This window comes from Poromitra crassiceps (genome assembly GCF_964638095.1).
Source record: "Poromitra crassiceps genome assembly, chromosome: 12".
NCBI classification, from domain to species: Eukaryota; Metazoa; Chordata; class Actinopteri; order Beryciformes; family Melamphaidae; genus Poromitra; species Poromitra crassiceps.
In genome coordinates, this window is record NC_139632.1 from 29,777,571 (window position 1) to 29,799,178 (window position 21,608).

The following is a 21,608-nucleotide window of genomic DNA, read 5'->3' on the forward strand; positions in this document are numbered from 1 at the left end:
AATGGCCTCTCCTCTCGTTGCTGCCGTCCGTCGCTCATCATCTTGCAAAGCATGCTGGGATACTTGGCATCAGGACATCGCGAACGACAAGACGAGAGGTGGGGCAAAAATCTAAATAGACCAGCCAGACAGAAATACAGCAAGGCAGCCAACCAAGTTGCAGCAGCGGGGCAGGGCTTGACAGGGTGAAGGCGAGCCCATCGTGCTGTATCGCGTTTGGTGGGACATTAACTCTGAGACCTCAAGGGCAAACCAATGAGGCATGGTAGAAATGAACGCTGCCAGTAGAGTGGGCGAGCACACGCAGCGTGTGAGGCCGCAAGGGGCACGAGAAAGGAGCGCACGAAGCGTGCAAGATTTCTAGTTGCACTAAACTGTATAAAGAGAAGAGTGAGCGACTTTCCTCATAAGGGAAATATTATAATAATTAATAATTGATTGCATTTATATAGCGCCTTTCTAGATACTCAAAACCCTTCACATATCAGAGCAGGGGAGGGGGGGGGGACTCATTCATCCACCACCGATGTGTAGCACCCACCTGGGTGATGCACAGTACAGGTATGTGCCAGAACGCTCACCACACATCAGCTATCACGGTGGAGAGTTGAGAACTGAATGTGCTAAATAAGTAACAAAGGATGATTAGGTGGCCATGATGGAAGGGGGGCCTGTATGGCAATTTAGCCAGGGCACCGGGGTTACACCCCTACTCGAAGAGTGCCGATGGGATCTTTAATCACCACAGAGAGTCAGGACCTCGTTTAACGTCTCATCCGAAGGATTGTGCTAACTCACAGGACAGAGTCCCTGTCTCTGCTCTGGGCCATTGGGGATGGGGCTATTATTCATGAGACCATAGGAAAGAGCCCCTCCTACTGGTACTCCAACACCACTTCCAGCACCAGTCTTCCATCCAAGGAGTATCCAGCAAGATCTGTTTAGCTTCCCCAGGAAAGCCAGTAATGTAATCAGGCCACTGGTGCTATGCTAAAAGCCTCACGTTGTGCATTCTTTCTACTGAAATTTAGATGAAACAGCATTCAGACCATCATGAGATGTCCTGGTAAACCAATCCTTCATGCTCACGTGAACTCACATTTGTTTCATTTTGCGGGACCGTCTGGCCTCCAGCGGGCGTTAACGTAAATGCGTTTTTTTTAAACAAGATTTTCGGAAAACGCTTCAAAAGTCATAAAAGTGATTTGTGTTACCTTATTTTATGCATTTAAATGAAACCCCCATTCTAAAACCCCATTCACTTTTCCCCTGAAGCACCAACATGTCTGGGACTTCCGCCTTCCGCCTACAAAAATACGTCATCCCTGTGGTCCTCTGTGGTTTGGGTTGGGGTTCAAACCAAAAGTAAAAACACGACGTGCCTTGCTCGGGAGTCAAACTGGGTCTCTCTTGCTTGTGAGACAAAGTGAATGAATGTGAATATGAAAGTTACACACCTCATTGGACTGTCACTCAATGTATTTTTTTAAATTAAAAAACAAAGTATTCTTTGAGTTATGTAAGTTATATTATTATTATTATTATTTTTATTATTATTATTATTATTATTATTATTATTATTATTATTATTATTATTATTATTATTATTATTATTTTCCATGATTTCCCCCCCATTTTCTCAATTGTATTTGTCCAATTCCCCATGCTGCCCGGTCGCAACCCCCTCTGCCGATCTGGGGAGAGCACACACATGCTTCCTCCGATACATGTGCAGTTGCCAGCCGCTTCTGTTCACCTGATGGCGGGGAGCTTCAGCGGCAGGACGAAGCACGTGGGATGATCATGCTATTCCCACCAACTATTTTCCAAGGGCACTGCCGCTAAGCGCCGCCCATCGCAATCCCACTATGGAGACCTGTGGAGCCAGACTCCTCGGACGGAAGGTAGAGGAGGCTGGCCAGCGAGACTATGTAAGGGTTAATCCATGAGTTCTTCTTCTTATTCCAAACAACCTGAACTTCACTTCCTGTAGACTGGAGAATGTTTCCCAGGAAAGAGCTACCAGACCGGCTGTTAAGAGCTTTTGGGCTAGAGATTCGGATCCTGTGCTGTATTGTATGTATGATGTAGCCTATGATGTAGGGCCGTGGGAAGTAGGGGTGCTGCAGGTGCTGCAGCACCCCCTAGATTAAAAAAAAAAACTTTTTTTTTTTTATTTTTTTTTTACAAATGTAATTAAAAATATTTTGCAGTGCACTATGTTCCTTTCTTGTTTAAGAATGTTTCGGGAAAGGAAAATGTAGCCTATTTAAAGAATTATCAACAATAACTATCAAGGAAGTTACATGCTTGTAGGCTAGAGAAGAAGAAGAAGCGCGCATGCACGCACATGTGTTGAACCAACCAACAACCAATATGAATTGTTTAATCTGGCAATAAAGAAATGTGAACTTGACATGCTATTTTAATAGCCTACTCAAAAATGCACCTCCCACTATACAGCAAAGAGAGGAGTCAATGTTTCTTGATATATGCCATTCAGATCAGAAAAATTAGTCTAGTCATTAAGTTTGCTGATAATATTTCTATCATGTTAACTCTGTGTCATGTTAACTGGTGTATTCAGAGCAAATAGGGAGATATAGAGCATTATCATCATGCTATATATCTCCCTCTTTGCTCTGAATGAGTGAGAAAAGGAGGAAATACTGAATAATTACATCACAACAGTATCCTAATGTTAATTTAAAATGAGATATTCCTCTAAATATGGCAAAAAAATGTAAAAAAAAAACGCCAATTTTTTTTTCCGGTGGGGCCCGAGAGTCGCTTCCTCCCAGCACCCCCTGCTTAAAGTGACTTCCAGCGGCCCTGGATGTATTGTTGCCTATGTATCGTGTTGGACTACTACTGTCTGCAAAGAAAATTGCCTCTCGGGGACATTAAAAGTTTTTTTGAACCTTTGAACCTTGAAGGACCCGGGTTTGATTCCTGATCCTTTCTGTGCAGAGTGTTTGGTAGCCCCTTTCATGACGGTGTTGTCACTCCGCTCCTACACAGTCCCTTATACGATATATGGGTTATCAATGCTCGTCTTACTACTGTCGCAGCCTCGCAGAGAAATTTCAAATCTATCACCGTTGCAGAAAGGTTTTGTGATCTTGGGCGGTCAGGGTTGAAAGCTCAGCGCTGCTAATAGATATTTTTAATATATTTCTAAAGAAACTCCTCAAGTTTCTATTTCCTTCCAGCCATCACAACGCTCGCTATTGGCCCCTGCTGGTCGCTGGTCCCATACACTGAGTCTTACACCTCGTGGTTATTGTTGTTGCAATAGGCCGATCAGCAGAGGCCGATAGCGAGCGCTTGTAATGATGACTGGGAGCACCGGCACAAACACAGAAGAAGACACGGCTGCTATCTTGCCATTTTTGAAAAACAACAATTTGACCGAAACTTGAGGAGTGTGTTTAGAAATATATTATAATATTTATAAGCAGCGCCGAGTTTTCAACCCCGACCGCCCAAGATCACAAGACCCTTCTGCAATGATGAGTACCTTTGAAATGTCTCTGCGACAGTTGTAAGACAAGCATTGTTAGCCCGACCGCGGCTTCATACTTCATTTGTGGGCTTTCCTAAGGCTGGTATTTGGGACTGTGTAGGAGCGGAGGGTAAACACAGTCGTGAAAAGGGCAAAGTGTTTGTGTGCGTTTCCTTTGGTTGCACGTCTTTCCTCCCACAGTCTAAAGACAAGTCAGGTGTCAGTGTGGAGGTAATGTGAGTGCGTTCGCCCCGTGATGGACTGGCGAGCCGTCCAGTGTGTTTACCTTCTGCCCAGTTCACTAAGCATGGAATACACTTCTCTTTTATCATGTCGTGTATGATGACCCTTGTGGTCATTCACCTTGTGTTGTTGTCCTTGAATGCATTAGAATTCTTGTGTACTTAAAAAATTGTCCGCTTAAACTGAACCAGCGTCACACATCATGCCACAGCTTCAATGTCTTATCGATGACTTTATGTGACCGTTGTGGACGGGTGTGCAACAGACGCCCAGACAGATGCTGATTTTGCTTTCTATAAAAACTCATTAAAAGCCAAATGTTTCCTCAAACACCATCAACATCAACAGACTTCTCTGATAGGAGTCATACGTATCAATTTCCCTCTGACGCATTGGTGTAACACCGGAACGCTACAAGAGTGACTTACACACGCACGCACGCGCTCACACACACACACACACACACGCACACGCACACATGCGCACACATGCGCACACACACATACACACACACACGCACACACACACGCACACACACACACACACACGCGCGCGCACACGCACACGCACACGCACACGCACACGCACACGCACACACACACACACACACACACACACACACACACACACACACACACACACACACACACACACACACACACACACACACACACACCATGTTGTTTGTTACATTTGCATTTTGGGCATCTCAGAGGTGTGACCAAGTCAACTTTGCTCGAATACCAAGTCTCAAGTCTAAATGTAGAACACAAGTCAAATCAGAATCAAGAGTCCAGTATCAATTTATTCATAAAGATATAGGACTTTTCAATACAATATGGTTTTAATGGGATAAAAACTTGGCAAGAGCATCATGAGTTTGATTTCTGTAAGCAGTTTCAACTTCAATCAATTGAATCATTCCAAATTCAGAAAACAGAATTTTAACTCAGTCGTCTGCTGGAACAAAATGTCATCACTTTCAACCGTCATTTACACAAACACAACATATCAAGTCTAGCAACATTTTCAAGTCATTAAGGCACAAGTCAAATTCAAGTCCCAAGTTCAGCAGAGCCCAAATCAAGTCAAGTCTCAAGCAATTAAAATTGTGACTAACGTCTGATTCAAGTCCAAGTAGAGCTATCAATATGTCAAAAGTCCCCTACTTCCATCCCTGTACATTTAATGTACTTGGCGATTCTCATATATTGACATTTGTATGGTGAGCTGGGGAAATTGGATGCATAGGCCCATACAAAGTACAAAGTCCTGATACGATCAAGCACAAGTTTCCAGATCAGTTTCCAGACCTGGGCTCGCCCCGTCGGAAGACCCCGTCCAAAAACTACACGCTTCCACGCTCTCTTGCAGCTTTTGGAGGCAGCGGGGCGCCGCGGGGCTAGCTAGCGGCAGGAGGGATGCTTTTGTTTCCCACGCTTGGGACGGACAGAGGCCTCATGCAGTCCTTCCTCTGGACTAATGGAGGGTTTACCCCCTTTTTTAGTGGCTCTCGACTGGAAAACCCCACTCACACTCTCCGGGGTTCCTGTTGTGAGAGTGAGCGGAGGACACCGTTTCTCATGGAGGAGCCACTTTATCAACAGCCGCTTCACATTCACAACGGCCACTTGTTTTTCTGAACCCTGCTCACCTCACGTCCATGACCGGCTTTCTGGGTTTCATCCAGCAGAGCATTTCCCCCCGCTTGCTTCTTCCTTTATTTTGAATTTTAACAAGTGCGGGACACATTTTTTCGCCATGCCGCAAGTGTGTTGTCACAAGTTATTTAAAAAAAAATTGGTACATTTTTACAATATTACACATTTTCCCCCATGACATCACAAGGGTTACTGAGAGTGCACCTATTTTGTTTGTTCCCCCCTCATTTGCTCTGCCTTAACCGCAAATTGTTATCCGCTTAATTTTTAATACGTTCTTCAGCTTTCATGTGGCCGAAAAGAAAAATGAAGCAACTTCGCTGGTTCGCATCAGGAAGCTATGCATATGCGGTCGGGGGGATGGGGGTGGGGGGTGTGCCGGGGGGTAGGTACCGTGTGCTCGCAGTGGCCTTCGCAGTGAGTGTGTGTGTATTGGAGGATTGAGTGTCTTGGTTCCTCCTCTGGGGTTTGTGTAAGACAAACTACAAGGCTGTTACGGTCCTATAAATAACGGTTTTATTGTGTGGGGATTTTTAATGCCTTTTGCACTCTGAAGGCTTTTGCATGTGCCAGCAGCAGGCTTGTTTCTGATGGCAGCGGTGCAGGGGATTGATACACGCATGTGCACAAGGCGTGCAGGTACATACACACATACCAGGGAAAAAGATTAACTGCCCCCTGTGATTTGATTATTTGTGGCATTTTGGTCCTTTTTTGGAGGCAACTGAAATATGAAATAATACATTTGCATTATGTTTCTTTTTTAAATCCTAGTAATAATAATCTATATATAAAATTGTTTGGGCTCTGTTTGTTTCAAGTTCTGTGTTCGCCCACAGCTATGCTGTTTTACGTGCGATCGGGCTGAAACCTTCAGAGTGTGTAAAATGCACCCGTGTGGGTGACCTGACTGAGGCGGATTTTTAAATTAGGCTAATTAGCTAATGATGTGATGTGTGAAATTAGTGATGATGTCATCAGTGATGATGTCAAAAGTGATGTCATAAGGGCGTGTGCATGCACAGACACACACACACACACACACACACACACACACACACACACACACATACACACACAAGGAGGCAATGTGACAAGACTGATCAGTGATGTCACACACACACACACACACACACACACACACACACACACACAAGGAGGCATTGTGACAAGACTGATCAGTGATGTCATAGGGACACACACACACACACACACACACACACACACACACACACACACACTGATGTCATCAGTGATATCATAATGGGGCACACACACACAAGTTGGCATTGTGACATCACTGATGCAATAACATTTAGTGAGAAAAACACACCCACCCGTACGCGGCAATAGGGCGGGCGAGGCCACGCAGCAGCCGAGCTTTGGGCGAGGCCACGCAGCGGCCAAGCTGTGTATGCAAGCTGCAGGGCCAGCTCGGCGAGCTGCATGACGGGCCGCTGCCACGTTTTATTTATATTTTTGTTGACAGTGGTTTGTGTGAGATTGACATTTTTTCCTGCTGACTGCATGGTGCCAACATGTTCTACTGCTTCAGGCTTCTCTCATCTATTACTGCCTAAACAGTTTTAGTTTTCTCATCCAGGACCACTGAGTCACCTGGTCATAAACACAGACACACACATATCTAAAAACTTAGTATTCTACCTACAGTATACAGTAAGTTCTTCTTCTTACCTCTTGCTCTTAATCGGTGTCTGTTCTGTCTTCACTGTAAGGCTCTACTTGATATTGCCTGTTGTTAAAAGCATCTATATTTGTCTTGACGTGTCTTGTGGTCGTGGTGGTCTGGGGTAGGAAGCTTTGATTTACTGCAAGTGTATAGGCCTACTCAAATATTCTTATTAGTATACACCGTATTATGTTCCAGAAATGTTTTGCTATTGTTGATTCACTATTGAATTGTTTCTACACTGCTATGCAGAAATCAAAGTGGTGAAAATGAAACCTTTGATTAGAATAGCCAAACTACATGTCAAACTAGACAAATTTCGTCATTTGTAGTTAAATTAAACTTGGGCATTTAGTTGAGGAAACTGCCCGCAGTTGAGAATTACTGCTCTTAATTATAACATTGTAATCCCTAATAGAAAGTCCTAATATCACTTGTGTGTGTTAATGGTTGATAGGGAAAAAAAACATTTAATTAATATTTAAATAAATACTATAATAACTCTTCAAAAGACCAAACAATTATATGTCACAGCCTGACAGATTAGTGAGTTTTCTCTTTTTTAAATATTTTTTTCCCTGATTTGCCCATTTCCATTTCCCATTTTGGATTGTAATGCCCATCTGGGGGTAGTTGTAGACTAGCACATGCCTCCTCTGATACATGTGCAGTCACCAGCCGCTTCTTTTCACCTGACAGCGAGGCATTTCACCGGCAGAACATAGCGTATAGGAGGAGAATCACGCTATTCCCCCCCAATTCCCATCCCCCAGAACAGGCATCCCGAGTTCCCGACCAACCAGTGCACCACTGGTGAAGCAACTAGGACATACCCTTAATCCGGCTCCCATCTGCACACATGGCCAATTGTGCCTGTATGGACGCCCGACTGAGCCGGAGGTAACACGGGGGCTTGAACCCGCGATCCTCGCGTTGGTGGGCAGAGAATCTACCGCTGCACTACCGGGACGCTCATTAATGAGTTTTCTGGGAATCCATCTGAAATGATGTTCAGGGACGGTTCTGCATGAAAGCCAAATAAATACAGAGGACCCAGAAGCCACAAGTGGAATATGCTCATATGAACAAGAGTTTTATTGCCCTGTTCCAAAACATGCACTTTGTATTTTTGCTTTATGGTAATTCCATAACCCAATTATCCTCATGATATTTGAGCAGACATCGAGAAGGCAAAAAAGAAAAAAGAAAAGATGGAAACAGTTCAGTCATCTACAAACAATTCAAATTGTCTGCGATTTAACATCACATGATATCATCAAAGTGGCTATGGCAATGCAATTTAAAATGAGGACTGAATGCTTTCAATTCCAAGCATGGTAGACGGGGTCAAAAAGGTGATGAATTTTTTTCAGTGATGTCTGTTCATGTGAACGCTTTACACCACTTATAGTTATAACGACACGACACTGCCTACTATTCTGCCTACTGTTCATATACGGTATTTAACACTTGTTCCACAAATACTCCACAGATCCTGCATCCCGCATGTAATTCATGCTCTCATGGCAGATTGCCTCGCTCGGAAAAACCAATTCCAAACATGGGGGCCGACTGCTGAAAACACATGAGCGAAGAGCATCATGAAAGACGCTCTTAGGTCAAAAGCTATTCTTGCACAGATATTCATTTGTTTTCTGGACCACAAGAGATGTCGTCTGGCTCTTATTTGACTGTGGTTTGTGTTTAGTAGTTGGAATGACTGTAACTGCACATGCACAAATTGCTAACATTCCAATTACTGAGCCAATGATATCAGCGTGCCAGCAGGACACTCCTCATGGCATCATGTTAATAACGTTATAATCATCATAGTAATTATTCTGATTTTTAAAAAATCACCCTCATGATCATCATTGTCATTGCCAATGCTAACATTACTATTAAAATCATCAGCATTTTAAGAGCGCGTGTTCCAGGGTTCACTACATCGCCACAAATATTTGGTGGCAGAAATGTTTTTCAAAGCCCAGGAATGGTGTGTCACTTGTGTGTATGCGTGTGTGCGTGTGTGCGTGTGTGTGCGTGTGTGTGTGTGTGTGTGTGTGTGTGTGTGTGTGTGTGTGTGTGTGTGTGTGTTTTCAAACCATGTGGAAAAACACATGTTTTGGGGTTTGGGTGGCACAAGCTGTGACAAAACCACATGGAAACAGAACATTTCGTCGCAGATATATAACCTTGGCTCAAGGGTCCAAATAATGTGCTTCACTGTAAACGAAGTGTCCTGTTCCTAGACAAATGTCACTTGTATCTGCCAGACACATACAAACGCTGCACTTCTGGGAAATTCCTCAGAGTCTCCCTCATTATTATCTTTTTTTGCTTGGACGCAGTATTTCCCCAAATATCTCTAAACTTATAATTTATGAGAAGGAGTAACTGCTTTTAAAACTTGCAGTGAGTCACCAAGATGTAACATGTGTAATTCTTGGCAGCGCACTTCTTAACTCATTGAGTGCCAAGGACGGACATGTTCGTCATTTCAAATAGTAACGTAGAGTGCCAAGGACGGACATGTTCGTCAATTGCGTTTTTTGACGGTGGGGCGTCGATCAAAGCCTTCTGCCTCTGATGTACAAATATTATAGCTATTGGATGTGTCTAACCTATTTTACAGAACCCTTAGGTGGCGACAGTGCTCTCCACATAACAGAAAGGCAAGGAAAAAACAAAGAAGAAGTCGTTATGGAAACGGAAATCGCATCGCATCCGTATGCATCGATATGCTGAAGCACGTTACTGCAGCTGTGCCTGCAGCAGCCAATCTGCTCCCACAATTGAGCCGGACAGCACATCCGCACATCCACACCGTGGAGTTGTTATTATTCTCAGCTGGAAGCATCGTTGCCGGTGACAAACACACGCGGAACGCTGTAAAAAAGCAGGATGTCGATGTCCCTTCACTGTGCGCACAGCAAACTCAGCAGAGAGCCACCACAGACAGGAGGAGGAGTGTGCAGTTGAGGCGAGGCGAGGCGAGGCGGGGCGGGGCGGGGCGGGGGGGGGGGGGGGGGGCACGCAGAGCAGCGCGCAACACCCAGACAGACCCAGGCAGCAGGACAGGATTGACAAACGCAAGCCAGAATATCCGATGCCCACCAGATGACTCAGTGAATGTGCTTGAAATGCTGCATTTCACAAAAGGCGGAATAACTCAGCTTCTAATTTGAAAAGTGTCTTTTTGCTCAAAACAGCCTATCTTCTCCGGCTCATAACTAAAGAACGGAAAATGGGATCAATAAACTTTTTTTTGCAGATGATAGAATAGAGTCTCATCGTTCTTTGTGCGTGTTCAGTGTTTACATAGTAATATCACACAATATTCTGTGGGCCTCGAGAAATCACTGAAAACGCTCTGAAACTCTGGCACTGGGAGCATCCGTTCTCCAAAAGTGGCTGGCACTCAATGAGTTAACAGTCAATTTATCAGTGCTCAACAGAATGACGTCTGTTGCCGTTGCACTCTATTGCACTACTCTACAGTATCACAATCTTTTAAAGTGCTTCTAAATATAGCAAAGAGACAGAGGTGTAATATAAGAGCTTGACTCAAAAACACAACAACTTTTACTACTTGTAAAACACTTTGCCATAAGGTCTGAGGACATGCTGCACGCAGGAGGTCTGAGGACACGCTGCACGCAGAGACTGATGTAAGCCAGCATCATCTGAGCTGCAAGCTGCAAGACGTTTCACGTGAGGAAACCACTTCAACTCCATCTGCAAAACAACCAAGTGTTTCATTTCAGGACGACATCAAAGGCAATTCAAAGGCTCGATAAACTTAATATGGCAAATTTTCAGTCTTTAAACATCTAGCTGATGCTCTTATCCAGCCACGAGAGTAAGCAAACACACGTGGATGGGACAGTTTACCAACCTTAAATGTCACAAACTGATGTGACTGAAGTTAACTTTTCAATGACTAAATCTGAGCCCTATTTCTCCATAACTTTCAGTTGACAATGCCAATGGGGATCCTTTTAATAAACATCTTACAGTGGAGAGGTGGAACATGGGACTGAAACATTGCAACCAAATCATTGCATGTTTGATCACCTAGACAGATCCAGAGTGATTTAAAGAGAGAGTGGCGGGGGAAATAGATCAGTATGTTTGAATGCATAAAATAATGCTGATAATATACAATTTGATTCTTTAAATGTCTTACGCTTTCAAAGTACATCACAAACGGTCCCCTCTGCTGCAAGTCTACCCCGTTGATTAATCCAGAACCTTACTTCCGGGAACTATTGCGAGGTAAAAAACTGGTCCATTGGAGTGAATGGAGATGGCTCTGGACAGATCCAAGCAGCCATCAGCTGGAGTATCCTTGAGCAAGATGTTTGTTACCTGCTCCTACAGAAGGAGTCCAGTGTGATCTGAACCTCTGTCCCATGTGCTAACATGCAGGTCTCCGGACTCATTCCTGCAGTTTGATATGATATATGATATGATCATTATTTAACTAACTCAAACTTCAGTCAAACATTGCTCTTAATTAACTCCACAAATTAAAACGATCAAACTTTAAAAAAACCCACTTATGTGGTGCAAAGTACAAACTGCTAGAAAACCATGGCAACCTGACATTCAAGAGAGAAAGATAGAGATTTTTCTATTGTCACATTTCTTTTGGGTTAGTGTGTGTGTGTGTGTGTGTGTGTGTGTGTGTGTGTGTGTGTGTGTGTGTGTGTGTGTGTGTGTGTGTGTGTGTGTGTGTGTGTGTGAGGGAGAGAGAGAGATGTTTTTGCAGTTTATTGATTGGTTTATTTATTTATTTTTTATTACGTCAGTACAGTATGTCACTGTAACCTACATTGCCTGCATTCGCCAGGTTCTCTAACTTGGAGCTGCCACTTGGAGCTGTGAAAGGCACTTGCACACCACAGCAATTTCAAACCAGACGAGACGTCTGACAAGTGGCGTGCCGACCGTGTGAGGTCTAACACAAATCGTGAAAAAAACAAGCTATAGCGATGAGGTCCTAAAGTCCCATGTGCCTCTTATTTAGCGGCCGAACTGTGACGTCAAGTTCGGCCGACCTGCGCAAAGGCCACACAGGTATATAATGAGCCAGTTAACGCAGAGAAAAACACAGACCCTTTATATTTACAGTTATATGTGTGATTTGCATATCCAGTGATTCTTGTATTACATGTATGTGTTTTGGAGTCTGGGGTGTTTGTGTTGGGGAATACAACATATTCAAAGTGTCTGGAGTCTGGATTTGAGTTGTAAACTCATTTTGCCTTCGGTTTCATTTCACATGTGTGGATTTAATCTTGTGTAATCTTTCTTATTTAATATTGTTTAATCTTGTTTATTCTGTTTAATTGTAGGATTTATGTGAATGAATGGTTCATTTACCTCTGTACGACAAGGCAGAAGTCTGGGATCCTAACCTGTTGGCTCCAAATCTTTTCCCCTGCGTGAAAGTGTGGTGGCAGTCAGGTTTACAGTCAGGAGCTAATTCAATAAAGCTCTTTTTTCAGCCGGTATGCTTCAACAGCGGAGCCTCAAAGCACAGAGGGATGGAGACAGTAACCCAACTCAAAGCACAGAGCGAAGGAGACATTAACCCAACTCAAAGCACAGAGCGAAGGAGACATTAATCCAACTCAAAGCACATAGGAAAGGAGACATTAACCCAACTCAAAGCACAGAGGAAAGGAGACATTAACCCAACTCAAAGCACAGAGGGAAGGAGACAGTAAGCCAACTCAAAGCACAGAGGAAAGGAGACAGTAAGCCATTCAAAGCACAGAGGAAAGGAGACATTAACCCAACTCAAAGCACATAGGAAAGGAGACATTAACCCAACTCAAAGCACAGAGGAAAGGAGGCATTAACCCAACTCAAAGCACAGAGGAAAGGAGACAGTAAGCCAACTCAAAGCACAGAGGAAAGGAGACAGTAACCCAACTCAAAGCACAGAGGAAAGGAGACATTAACCCAACTCAAAGCACAGAGGGAAGGAGACACTAAGCCAACTCAAAGCACAGAGGAAAGGAGACAGTAACCCAACTCAAAGCACAGAGGAAAGGAGACAGTAACCCAACTCAAAGCACAGAGGAAAGGAGACATTAACCCAACTCAAAGCACAGAGGGAAGGAGACACTAAGCCAACTCAAAGCACAGAGGAAAGGAGACAGTAAGCCAACTCAAAGCACAGAGGGAAGGATACATTAACCCAACTCAAAGCACAGAGGGAAGGAGACAGTAAGCCAACTCAAAGCACAGAGGGAAGGAGAAAGTAAGCCAACTCAAAGCACAGAGGGAAGGAGACATTAACCCAACTCAAAACACAGAGGAAAGGAGACATTAACCCAACTCAAAGCACAGAGTGAAGGAGACAGTAAGCCAACTCAAAGCACAGAGGGAAGGAGACAGTAAGCCAACTCAAAGCACAGAGGGAAGGAGACATTAACCCAACTCAAAACACAGAGGAAAGGAGACATTAACCCAACTCAAAACACATAGGAAAGGAGACATTAACCCAACTCAAAGCACAGAGGGAAGGAGACAGTAAGCCAACTCAAAGCACAGAGGAAAGGAGACAGTAACCCAACTCAAAGCACAGAGGAAAGGAGACATGAACCCAACTCAAAGCACAGAGGAAAGGAGACATTAACCCAACTCAAAGCACAGAGGAAAGGAGACATTAACCCAACTCAAAACACAGAGGAAAGGAGACATTAACCCAACTCAAAACACAGAGGAAAGGAGACATGAACCCAACTCAAAGCACAGAGGAAAGGAGACATTAACCCAACTCAAAACACAGAGGAAAGGAGACATTAACCCAACTCAAAGCACAGAGTGAAGGAGACAGTAAGCCAACTCAAAGCACAGAGGGAAGGAGACAGTAAGCCAACTCAAAGCACAGAGGGAAGGAGACATTAACCCAACTCAAAACACAGAGGAAAGGAGACATTAACCCAACTCAAAACACATAGGAAAGGAGACATTAACCCAACTCAAAGCACAGAGGGAAGGAGACAGTAAGCCAACTCAAAGCACAGAGGAAAGGAGACAGTAACCCAACTCAAAGCACAGAGGAAAGGAGACATGAACCCAACTCAAAGCACAGAGGAAAGGAGACATTAACCCAACTCAAAGCACAGAGGAAAGGAGACATTAACCCAACTCAAAGCACAGAGGGAAGGAGCCATTAACCCAACTCAAAGCACAGAGGGAAGGGAGGTACGGTGGTGCAGTGGTTAGCACTATCGCCTCACAGCTCGAAGGTCGTGGGTTCGATTCCCGCCTGGGACGAGGTAAGCGCTGAAGGAATGCGTGCCCGTCCGCATGTCCTCGAGTGCCCACCGCCCGGGTGGGGGTCGGCAAAAGGACCTTTCTGTGTGGAGTTTGCATGTTCTCCCCGTGCCTCCCGGGGGTTTCCTTCATACAGGAACCCCCTTCACAAAAACATGCAATATCCTGGTTGCTAGTGTGGTTCCTCCTCTGGCCGTTAAGGGCGCCTGTTCAGGGGGAGGGGAACTGGTTGGAATAGCGTGAACCTCCCACGTGCTATGTCCTACCGGTGAAGCTTCCCCTGTCAGGTGAAAAGAAGTGGCTGACCGACTGCCCATGTCTCGGAGGAAACATGGTATCAGTCTCGGCTCTCCCTGATCGACAGAGGACGAAGTAGCAACCAGGATAAATCAATTAAAAAAATTAGCACTAATGGGGGATAAAATGGGATAAAAAATCGGGGGAAAAAAAAATATATAAAAAAAAAAAAAAAAAAAAAAGCACAGAGGGAAGGAGACAGTAACCCAACTCAAAGCACAGAGGAAAGGAGACATTAACCCAACTCAAAGCACAGAGGGAAGGAGACATTAACCCAACTCAAAGCACAGAGGGAAGGAGACATTAACCCAACTCAAAGCACAGAGGGAAGGAGACAGTAAGCCAACTCAAAGCACAGAGGAAAGGAGACAGTAACCCAACTCAAAGCACAGAGGAAAGGAGACAGTAACCCAACTCAAAGCACAGAGGAAAGGAGACAGTAACCCAACTCAAAGCACAGAGGAAAGGAGACAGTAACCCAACTCAAAGCACAGAGGAAAGGAGACATTAACCCAACTCAAAGCCTTAAAACTCGTTATATATGTCAACTGACTCTTCAGCACTATAGCCTACCAGCCACATGCTGGGCTGGTAAGAAATATCTTAACTTTACCCCACTGCCACAATGAGTCTTAATTTCCTGTTAGCGTAGGCTTCCTGTGAGCTGCGTGATTGGATCAGCCACAGCATGAAAAAAAAGTCTAAAAGAGACTGTGGTATCTGCACAGAGACACTGAATGGAGCAAGGAAACACAAGGCTTTATTTGGACATAGATTGCAAAAGATGAAAAGGCTATGGAGATATCTGAGCATGATCACATCTACGAGAATGAAGATCCTCTAGAAAAAGAGGTGCATCTAAGAGAGAGAGGAGAGAGGGCTTTAATCACAGCTGGAGAGTACAATGAGCTGGAGGAGAGGGTGGACATCTATGCAAGTTTAGACAACTCTGAGGGTCACCAGCTAGGTGAGTAACACACACACACGCACACACGCTCGCGCGCGCGTACGCACAGACACACACACACACACACACACACACACAACACAGCAAACACACACAACACAGCAAACACAAGTCATGCAATGAACAGCAATGTTCAGAAGCTGTGTAACCTTCTGGTGCTTTACTAAAACATGGCCGGTCTGTCTTGTTCTTACAGATGATTTTAGCCAGCCAGTGACCAAGCCCTGCAGGTTGACTGTAGTGTGTCTGGTGCTGATGTGTCTTCTCCTACTGGCTGGCCTTATAGGCCTTGGGGTCCACTGTTGTGAGACATTCACTTCCTCTATCGCACAAGAGATTTGCACTATTCAGCATCCATTTTGGGTGTTTGTTTCTACCTAAACTCTGTTTTGGATTTCCTGTGCAGATACAACTGATGGCAGATTAGAAGAGAGGCTCAACAAACTGCAGATCCTCAACAAGACCTGGGCTGAAAACGTAAAGATCCTCAACAAGACCTGGCGTGAAAACAGAAAGACTTTCTTTGAGCTCAGTGAGTCTGTCTGTCTTATTATGAGATAATGTGTTCGGTCGTGTATGTCTATGTGTGTGAGTGCGTGTGGCATGTGTTTCCTGCTGCTCTGTAGAGAGAGCAGTGCTGGGAGGCAGTGCGGGGATATCTGAGTTTAATGTAGATTCAAAGGACTGTGGATGCTGTGGATGTAACATTGACAGCATTTGAGAAGAAATAGCATCGCTATTCACCCCGGGGACATCCACGAATCTCCCTTTCTCCCAGTGCGGCTGTCAGCCGGGCCCGGCTGTCTGAATGCGGCTATCGTTACGACCAGTGCAGGGACAGTCTGGAGGATGGAGAAACCCAGAGAGACACATAGCGATTTTTGCAAATAGTGCCTTTTGAAATGCATGTTTCAACAATACGATCCAGCGGTTCTTTGTATCTTTGTAACTGTTATTGAAATGTGGCCAATACATTTTTCTGGTAAAACTAATTCTTCCTGGACATCGGACCCAGTGAAAACCCTGTGACATTAACGTTACATCGGATGGGTACATCTCCCCATTATAAAGCAACCCAATCGCCAGAATAAAATGTTGGAATTTTTACACTAATGAAAACCAGGATATATCTAATGTAAATTTGAATATAGTATCCTATAGCCTACTATAATGTTATAGATTTTTGGGGGGTGTGGGGGCTGCAGTATGTTGCATTTTTTTATTTGATCCCACCCTTTCTCCAACTGAATCACTGAAGAGCTTTTACATCTTTATTGTATATAATATATAAGCTACTGTAAGACAGGATATAAGCACGATACGTGCAATTCACTCTTGGCCGTACACCTAACTCAATTAAATAATGTGGCGGTTTAATGTTGCCTTGTTATCGGCAAGCGGTTCCCTTCGCAGGTGGGTTTGGGTTTGGCCATGGTTAGGCGTAGCAGTGCCTGGCGGAGATCTGCACTATACTGAGTGCACTTTCCTAGTTCTGCCTGTTTGTCTGTGTGTTTGCATTTATGAACAGCATGTACTGTACATGTGTGTATGCATTTGTGCTTTTATTTGCTGCTCTTAAGATTCTCTCCTCTTGCAGAGCGTTTCTGTGAAGCTGGATGTAGACCATTCAGCAACAGTTTTTACTATGTTTCTACTCAACAAAAGAAATGGAATGACAGCAGGCAGGACTGTATAGTGAAAGGAGGAGACCTGGTCATCATAAACAGCCAAGAAGAACAGGTAAAGGGAAAAGTGGCAAAACATCCTAAAAAACACCCTCAAGTTGCTGTTTGATTGTAAAAATCTGTTTAGAATGTGTTCAACTTTGAGTGCTTCACAAGTAGGCCTATGTGTTGATGTAATTTGTCTTTTAAACAATTCAACAGACATTCATCACTTCCTTGAACAAGAAATATTGGATTGGTTTGAGTGACATGGTTGAGCAGGGAATCTGGAAATGGGTGGATGGTACACTTCTGAACAGCACAGAGTAAGACATCCATTCAGTCCTATTTAACAGTCAACAGGTTGGCCTGAAAATGCATTGTGCATCTTATTTTCCATCAAGTACAGTTAACAATTATTTTTTTAAACAGGTTCTGGAAGACAGGCGAGGCCAGTAGACATTATGGTCCTGGAAATGCATCTTGCATTTTCACATTGTCGCTTGGAAAACTAAACAACTGGCAGGATGACAGGTGTGACTCATCATCGCGATACTGGGGTCTGTGAAAAAGTGATTGACTTCTAACATCATGTGGCATGCATCTCAAATGAAAACATATTGTAACTTTACACCCCATACCAAAATTGTCATTGTCATTCACACAGAGAACATGAAATACTCATTCAAAGGGATTGTCTTTTATTGTTTGTAAATCACTTTGTAATCTATTTTTGTCATAGCTTCAGAACAAGATTGGCTGTTGGGACCATGCAGCATCAGTATTTAAGCATCCAGTAGAAGTGTAGATTTACCAGCGCCTCTTTTCCGCAGTCTTGACTCAAGACTGAAAGTGTGTTTGACTACATGGTAGCAACATCCTGCCTGAGGAACTTAGATAAGCTACTTCAGTATTATCTTTCAAATCACATCTTAAAATACACTTTCAGTGACCTACTTTATTTGTAACCACCTTTGCCATGTGCTTAGAAATTTTTAACTCCTGTAATTGTATGCCGTATGATGTAGGACATTGTACATTGCAAACTTTGCTTTTATGAGAGAACAAGTATTGCAAACTTTGCTTTTATGAGAGAACAAGTATTGCAAACTTTGCTTTTATGAGAGAACAAGAAGATAAGTGCTTTATAAATAAAATATATTTTGCCAACTTATTCTGTATGGATTGAGAAATAAAATATGTTTAAAAATACGCTAGATTGCCTAAAATTCCTGTGCACCACTAATTATTGGATGCTGAATAGCTCATCAACAATATACAGTATGCTCACAGCCTCTTTTTTTTTACAGTAAAACATACTTTATAAAAAAAAAAAAAAAAAAGGAAATAAGTAGACAAAAAAAGATTGGCGTTCCTGATTGGCCGGTTACGATGTCAACTACAAGGCAGGTCCCTGATTGGCCCGTCCGCCTTGTGGAGTCACTGACCGGATGGTTTACCAGGCTAGCAGCTTTGGGCTTGATGTGGGCTGCCCACTAGGGCTTGGAATATTGGTACTGGTAATTGCTTTATCTGCTTTACTGCTTATTATCAATTTCATACGTGATGGCCCAGCTCTAATTTAATTCATGCATAGTATACCTGAGGTTGACTCACACAAAACTAAATGTGTTATTAATTCCAGGTAAACTGCAAGTACACACTTCTCTTACATGACTGCTCCATCAGGCACCTGAACCATGCAACATGGCTGTTCATCATCAATGAAAACGTGCGACACACAATGTATATATGCTTCACAAATAGATTCCTAATGGAGCTTTGGTGTCATACTCATTCAATTTCTTTACCTGCTGCAAACAGAGCATTAGGATGTAGCATTAGCATTGGTTTGGAGGTGCAGTTTGTCTCTAGCATTAGCATTGGTTTGGAGGTGCAGTTTGTCTCTAGCATTAGTGTTGGTTTGGAGGTGCAGTTTGTCTCTAGCATTAGTGTTGGTTTGGAGGTGCAGTTTGTCTCTAGCATTAGCATTGGTTTGGAGGTGCAGTTTGTCTCTAGCATTAGCGTTGGTTTGGAGGTGCAGTTTGTCTCTAGCATTAGTGTTGGTTTGGAGGTGCAGTTTGTCTCTAGCATTAGCATTGGTTTGGAGGTGCAGTTTGTCTCGAGCACTGGGTTGGTGGTACGTATGAGCCAGGGAGGGGCATAGGACATTTCTGTGCCTAGCCAGGCCTGACGCCTTCACCAGGCTTTTACAGTAGGAAGGAGTGAAGCACGCAGAGGTTTACCGCCATGCAGGCATCACCAGTTTAATGGAGGCCCGCCTGGGCCTGCATTCAAACCCTGCATCTCTTGGCTCCCGTCCGGAGGCTGGGGTATACTGGGGAGCGTTCCCATGGAAAAGCTGTTAAACTGGCCATGGTAGCGAGGATGAGGAAGGAGTTTCCATCAGGTTCTAACCAGCTATGGAGATTCACTGCTATATAGCCCTTTAAATTGTGATGCAGCGGGCATTTAGAATGTGGTCGACATTGTTTTGTTCTGTCTTTTTTTCCATTCCACAGGCTACAGGTGTGTGTGTGACTGTCAGGTCTGTTTCCCCCTGATGTTTGAGCTGACCTATGAGGGGGTCTGAGCGAGCATGTGTTTGCATCGTCTCCGTGTTGCTATGCAAGCTGACTTTTCCGTTGGCTGGCTTTTACCAGTCGCCCTTAAAGACAAGCCTGGTCCTGATTGTTCCGGATCGTACGGCGGAATCAAATTAGGGACTGGTAATGGCCATAAAGTCCATGTCTGAGGCATTATACTCAAGGGCGTGGGCCCGCCTCACATTTCCCATCCGCACTTCCTTTCGCCCCGTGTTTCGGAGCGGGATTGTCAGCTTTTTTTCATTAGCAGCTAATCTGGAGGATTTGTAACTAAAACAACAAACAGATAAAAAAGAGAGTGAAATCAATGGGAGAGAGTGATGTTCCACAAATCAAGTGCATGTTCATAATTGGCCAACTCATACATCATGCGCATTCTTCCATGAGTGGCCCCATGCTTTGCAGTTGTTTATGAAGTGCGATAATGTATCCCATAGTGTTGTCACTGTGATGATAATGTATCCCATAGTGTTGTCACTGTGATGATAATGTATCCCATAGTGTTGTCACTGTGATGATAATGTATCCCATAGTGTTGTCACTGTGATGATAATGTATCCCATAGTGTTGTCACTGTGATGATAATGTATCCCATAGTGTTGTCACTGTGATGATAATGTATCCCATAGTGTTGTCACTGTGATGATAATGTATCCCATAGTGTTGTCACTGTGATTCCAGGTACACATTCTGCTCGGCTCTGTTCTTTTTTATGTTTTCTTTTACCCCCCACCCCTTTTTGTGGAGACAAGATACGGGAATCCCAGAGGGCTTACCCACATCAAAGAGTCTGTAACTAAAATCCAAATGTTCTCTGCATTCACTTGCTTTTCTTATAATAACTGTGGTTATACGCACTTGACAGATGATCTTTATCACAATCTGGGAGCATTATAAACTACTTAATTGTGTAAACAGTAGCCACTGTACACTGGCTTACTAACTGTGGGCTGTTGTTTGGTTAGCTATCCTCATTTACCCTCTCCAGTGGGGATACACTGAATTGTTGTTCGCTCCAAATATAGATTAGTAAAAAGAGACAGCAACCAATTTTGAAAAGCTCCCAGACTCCTACTTGTGAAATATTGGAGGCGCTCGTGTTATTTCGTTCTTCTCGGGCAGACCCCCAGGCTTTGAAATTAGATTGTGGCTTTTGTCTGGCATGGCGATAGCAGGTAGATATCAATCTTGTGTTTCTCAAAGTGTACGCCACAGCTCCGTGCTTGGCTTTTGATGTGTAACATCTGCCCTGTAATGATTACCTCGTTGCTCAACACCTATCAATCAAGTTTCGCTTCTTCGCGTATTGTGACTTGCAGAATTGGAAATATGTAAATGCCTTCACTGATACGATCTCTGTTTACTTTGCTACAGCTGAGTCAGTATTTATTTACCAATCTGTGCTGTGATTGGCCAGTTTAGATGCCTTCCTAAAGGCATTGCATGCAGCACCAGCATGGTGCCAACACTTCTGCTGCAGTCAGGCTAATGTTCATTCTTCCAGATGCCTCCAAGACATTAACACGTATCACTCAATACGAGATTCACACAGTAACAGGGAGGGAGGACCCTTCTCAACGCTTCATTGTTTATGGTTAGGAATTATTGAGTGAGGTATTTATTTGACTTTATTCGTTTATTTGACAGGGAAAATGCACACTAATGCGAGGAACATGCTT

General features: G+C 43.8%; 1 long non-coding RNA gene across 1 annotated transcript; it reads left to right on the forward strand.

The window, feature by feature from the left end:
- Nucleotides 1-16,125: 16,125 nt before the first annotated feature.
- LOC310786741 lies at nt 16,126-17,884 on the forward strand. The gene is made up of 4 exons (XR_014553231.1): nt 16,126-16,191; nt 17,257-17,399; nt 17,546-17,649; nt 17,756-17,884. It is a non-coding gene; the product is annotated as an uncharacterized lncRNA (long non-coding RNA).
- Nucleotides 17,885-21,608: the final 3,724 nt, after the last annotated feature.